Source organism: Lithobates pipiens, unplaced genomic scaffold (genome assembly GCF_037356315.1).
Source record: "Lithobates pipiens isolate NorthernLeopardFrog02 unplaced genomic scaffold, aLitPip1_a1.2 Scaffold_13, whole genome shotgun sequence".
In the NCBI taxonomy this organism is placed as follows: Eukaryota; Metazoa; Chordata; class Amphibia; order Anura; family Ranidae; genus Lithobates; species Lithobates pipiens.
Window position 1 is genome coordinate 9,892,436 of NW_027507718.1, and position 6,000 is coordinate 9,898,435.

A 6,000-nucleotide genomic window follows, 5' to 3' on the forward strand; every position below is an offset into this window, starting at 1 on the left:
AAATTGAGGCGGTTAAGGCGACAAGATGTAGTCAATGATTGGATGTGGGGGCTGAAGGAGAGGTCAGAGTCTAGGATTACACCCAGCACCAAGCACCCTGGCATGATGTGTGAAGGGACCGATGGTTGTGCCGTTGATCTTAATGGTAAAGTCATGGGGAGGGGATCCGGGAGGAGGAAATTTTACAAGCTCAGTTTTAGAAAGATTGAGTTTGAGGAAGTGGTGTGACATCCATACTGATACGTCACTCAGTAAGTTTGTGATACATACTTTCAGATTGTCATAAGAATGTATCTAAACAACAAGGGCCTCTTTGCACATGTGTTGTGCAGTATTTGCATATAACTGTGTTTAGTCCTAAGAAAGCATATTCATAGTAAATGGGATTCCAGCACACTGTAATGCACTGAAAATTGTACATGGAATATTAGATTTATTATAGCACACAAAAACACATTGTGCTGTGCTATCTAAGTGCATTGCGGTGCCATGTAAAATAAATGAGCTCTGCAATGCAATGCAATTTGAAGAATACAGCTACTTTGTAAAAACTGCTGGAGAGGTGCCTGCTGCCTCATAGACATATCTATTATTTACATCTTACAGGTTTATTGTGCTCCAGGAAGATAACTTCCAGAGCACCAATGCAGCTCACTGTAGTCTCAGTTTCTTCAACAGCAGCGTCACTGGAACAGCTATGCCCCCTCCACCTTCTGCCCATTCACAGAAGCCTTTGCATTATGTGAACTCATTCATAAAATACAAAGGCTTTCGTGAATGTGCAGCAGAGGGGAGGGGCAGCTATAGGCTCTGTATGTGCTTCTCTTATCTGAAAGCTGCAGTGTATTCTCCTGGGAGCACAATAAACCTGTCACATATAGGTAATAGTGATAAGTCCCAGAGGTGACATGCACCTCAGTGGACTTAACTCATAGTATGCGTGCATTTTTTGCTGAATTCTTGGAAGTCAGCTTTAAGAAAAGCTATTTGATTTCATAAAGCTGACCAATATTTTTGTAAGCATTTTATTTGTAGGATAATAAATGACCAGAGGAAGACAACTTTGATCTGTGTTGCCAACTTGGTCCTGTACTGCAATACATGTGATCCAAGAATCCCTGTTTATATGGAAAAATAGTGTAGGAATATACAGTACATCAGTGTATAAAGGATTTTTTGAGAACCTATGGTCAATACATACGCTTTTTTTTTTTGCCAGTCCAATATAAGCTTTTATGTTGTGAGTTCTGCCTGTGTGCTGACCATCTCTTTTCACAACTTCCTAGATCCCCTGCATGCTTTGCGGTATCTCATTCACACAATCCTTTGGCTTACTTTAAAATTCTAAGGGCTACATATCTAATTGTATCTCCCTGCCAGCAAGCAGTGATACCTGTAATGACTGTGTGCAGCGCCCCTCTCCCCCCCCAGTCCTTACCTGAGCCCCTTCCGATCCATGTTCACAATAGACTTGGCTGGATGGGGACACTCCCTCTTCATTGGCTGACACAGCAGTGGGAGCCCAGTGGCTCCCACTCCTGTCAATCACAGCCAATGAGGGGGGCGGGGTCGAGCTGCGGCGGCGTCTTATGGACACATAGAGCAGTGGCTCGGGAGTGAGCAGGCAGCAGTGCCCCCCAGGGCAAGCAGCTTTCTCTGGGGGCACTGCTCGAGGGCAAAGAGCCAGGAACGCCTGCGAGGGACCCGAACAGATGAGGATCAGGGTTACTGTGTGCAAAACAGCAAAGCAGATAAATATAACGTTTGTTATTTTAGAATAAAACCCCAAAGCTTTAGTATTACTGTAAGTTTCCTCCTCTCTGCAATTCCGTAGTTCAGGAGGCAGGATCTGTGAAATTTATGACACAGCAGTGGCTAGTCAATACAGGTCACAGAATTCAAGAAGTACATGTAAGACATCTTCACAAAGTACGTTTATAAAGTCAAGATCGTTCAGATTTTACCATAAACTTGTTTTTTATGTGTTAAAATGTGCTTAGGTGCCCCAATCACCTTGCATGCTATAATATATACAGTAGTATGTTGTTTGACTTGCCTCCATAATACTATCTAGGAGGAATAGCTGTTGTGCAGATACCACTGTATTTTTTTTTTATCCCTAACATCCAACAAAGCCAAGCATTATGTTGAAAAAACAGGGGCATTTGCAGGCTGCTCCCTGCATGACAGAAAGGGTTAAAGCTGCCACCAAGCTCGCCCCAGGAGGTGATTAACGGTGCACTGTATGGTTAAGTTGTGATATAAAAAATGAAAAGCCTTTTCTATAAATACTTCCCATGGTATCATTTAGTCAGTGTCTTTCTCCTCCCAAGAAAAAAATGATCTACTACAAAATAGTGAACTGTATACACTATATATTGGCACAAAGATGGCCATTCTCCCCGTAGTAACCAGGGGCTCTAAATAAATGATTTCAACAATGTTTTATTAAAGGAGGACAAGAACCCTCAAGCTGCATTAATCGGTGAGAAGTCGAGTGGCACTTTTGTCATGGAAATGTTAAGTATATAATAGTTGAGGCAAACAATGTGTGGGCCACTTCATTCTTTCAGCCGTGCTGACACCTCTCAGTGAGGAGCTGCAGGGAAGGATGTGGGAAAGGACTGCTCTCTGCTGAAGCTCATAGTTTATATTGAAGAATGCTTTTCTCAAAATGCTCTTTTGCAGAGTTACACAAGAGAAACAGGTTGTTTCCCCTGTTACGTTGTGCTCTTGAAGGAGTGTTTTACCTAGATATAAAAAAATCATATCATAAAAGTACAACTTTCTGAAAGGCTGGAAAATAGGATCTGCCATGCCATGCCGTTGGTTACATTTTTAGATATGTTTCAGTATACACTTATTTTCACTTTAAAGGATAAGTGCACATTCTTTTTGACCCCTTTCTCTAATCAAGTACTACTGTACTGCCTCCCTCTCCAGATGCATACTTACCTTGGTTTAGCAGGCCATGGGCCCCAGTTTTGGTTTACATTCCAGCCTGAAGATTTTCCTTACACATAGACTTCTGTAGGACAGTCTCCTGAAAGTCTCCAACTTTGAGAAGTCTGTGGGGAGCTACTTTGCAGGTACAGCCAGGTCACAGAAGGTCTAAAGACCAAAAGCCCTGTCATATTTTTTTGTTTTCTGTGTCCTCGCTGGGAATTTACCTTTTATATTTATCCTGGCCATCGCTGTCCATGTGATGAAAGCAATAAAAAATCCCAGAGTTTAAAAGCTGTCACCAGACCAGGAAATGAGGAGGAGACTTCCAATGGAAACAGTTGTTGCAGTGAAAGCCTCCTTTACATAGGCAGGCGATAAATATTGGGGGCTGAGCTGTGGTTTCACTGGCCCTGACTGCCCAGCCACAAATTAGCATGGCAGGCAGCCATGGCAGTACACAATGCCATAATAAAAATGATACAACCTATCATGTTTGGCAGGCATAGTTGCCACCGAACTTGATCCATGTACATGGGTCCATGCCGTAACTGTTATGCAATCACACGCAATGCAGGTAGTTGTGGTGCAGTGCTCTAGGCTTCCAGTGGTTAACACAGGCGATAGGGAACTAACATATGGCCTCCATCGATGACTGCTTTTCAAAAGACAGGCACATCTGTGAACTTTAAGAGGACATTTCCATTCAGTTTGGAAAGACTTCCTCCTGCTTACTGTTGTGTCTTAAGGACAGGAAATGAGGGACATCTCCAGAATGGGACAAATGCAGCAATTCAGCCAATAGCTCCCACTTTTACCTGTGTCTAAAATAATAGATAGACCCAATCTTGCTTAGTCACATGGTATGACTAAGGCTCTCGCCAAAACGCATTTTATTATTACTCTTATGTAGTCAATAAAATTTACTATATGGAATAGTGGGCTGTTGTGATTAAAATGGTATTTCTATATACCTGACAAAGACCAGCTAGGTGTAACTAACGCAATTACAATACTCACAAAACCCTTTATACTAATGCTGCAGCATTAGGAGACAAACATCCCGACAAAGACAATAAAACATGAGTTGAGACCAAATGCATTTTATTATTACTCTTATGTAGTCAATAAAATTTACTATATGGAATAGTGGGCTGTCTGCTCCATCTATTTGTTTATCCTGTTGATGTGTGGAAGGACACACTGAGCCTTAGCACCTGTGCGTGGATCTTGCATTTGAATCGGGCTTTCTTAGTAGTGAGCACTGCTTCTACTAGACTTTCCTTGCCTGTGTCTCCTATGAGATCAGGAAGTCATTGGATTGGTGCTGCAGATGGGCATGGTGCTGGATTCTGAGTGAAGGCATCTAAGTGTTCAGGGGTAGTGGGTGTGTGTTGGGGGTGGAACGGGGATGAACAGCGAAAGTGGAATGTATTTAATCTTAATGCAGAAAATTAAATAAAGTTAAAACATCTTCTCACATTTTTTGAGGCCCTAACATTCGCATCTTGCCTTATAATCTATTGCAGCCTCCTGCTGGTAGTGACAGAAGGACATGACATGCTCTGTTTTCCCAGCATCCATACTATTAAAGTACATTTAACTAAACCCAGAACCTTTTTATTTTATTTTGGATAGACTAGGTAATGGTTGAAATTCCCTTTTCCCTTCACTTTCTCACCTGTAGACCCAACTGGAAGTGAGGAGAAATGTGTCCAATGCAAGAGAAATCCTTTCTTAGATAGTCGTCCCCAAAACAAGTGTCCTTATTGGAAAATTTCCCTTCTATTCCTGTTGTGGTCAATTCTAGGTTTTATCTTACTTTCTGTCCCAGTGATAGTGGTAGGTCTATTTCAGTCTTTATTACACCAGCAAGGAAATCTCCTTACCAGAAAACAACCCAATACCATTTTTTTAGACGGAGTACGAGTACGATACTTTTTTTCAAGTAGTCGCTGATACCAATTACTGATACCTATTTTTAGTGTCATGTGACAGTTTTTTTTCGGGTTCGTTTACACCTTACATGCATGAAAACCGATGGGAAAACCACACAGATTTCTCTTACAGAGACACCAGGTTCACATCAATTTCATGTGCATTTCAGTGAGTTTTTACAGCCTGTTCACATATGTGCTGGCAAGCCGTGTGTTTTGAAAAAGAGTCCTGTGGGATTTCAGTCCGGTTCAGGTGCGATTTCTAATCTCATACACTACAATTCCCATTGGAATCTCACCTCAACCACTGAACTAAATTGCCCTGGATCAAGCTTGGAAATTGCACTGCAAACCGGCTCAAACATATGTGAATGGAGTTTGAAGGTGTAGGTTTTAGTATCGGATCATTTGCACAAGTGCAAATGCTTAGTATCGGCACCGGTGCAGGTATTGGTATCGGTGCAATGCTCCTTACAAATTACACTCACACAGACCTTGCTCTTTTTATACCAGTGATGTCTCCTATACCACATGCCTCCAACTATGAACAATCCTGTATAGATAGCTAGACACTGCTACAGGGACTGCCATGGATCTCATTGGTTAAGCAGGGATCATGATGGAATATAGGGTTGGAACCCAATTTTGCTGCAGTCCATCCAGAACTAAATGCCTGTTAAAAAGCTTTTACTGCTTTTAAGAACAACAGCACTAATACTGAGGGCATGCTTGGGTCACACATTCTTTTCAAATATTTTTTGAACTGTAATAAAAATTCTAGTTCAGGTTGTGAAATATTTGCCCTGCAGTTTTCTTTACTATTACTATAAAAATTTGATTATTTTTCCACATTCTTTTACATTTTTCTTCCAGTTATGAGCAGAAGCTCACAATGCACATGCATCTACTTCACAGCATATGTTTTAGGGTAGGGAGATCAAACAACATCTAGTTAGACCCGTTCAATAGCCAATGGAGTTACCAGGAATCAAACCCCAAGTAATCAAAACAGAAAAATATTTACAAAGGTAGGACACATTACTTTATTTCCAAGCAGGAAAAATATCTCAGGAATTTAATAAATTTTCACAATTTAAAGTTTCTTGCCATTGGAGATATT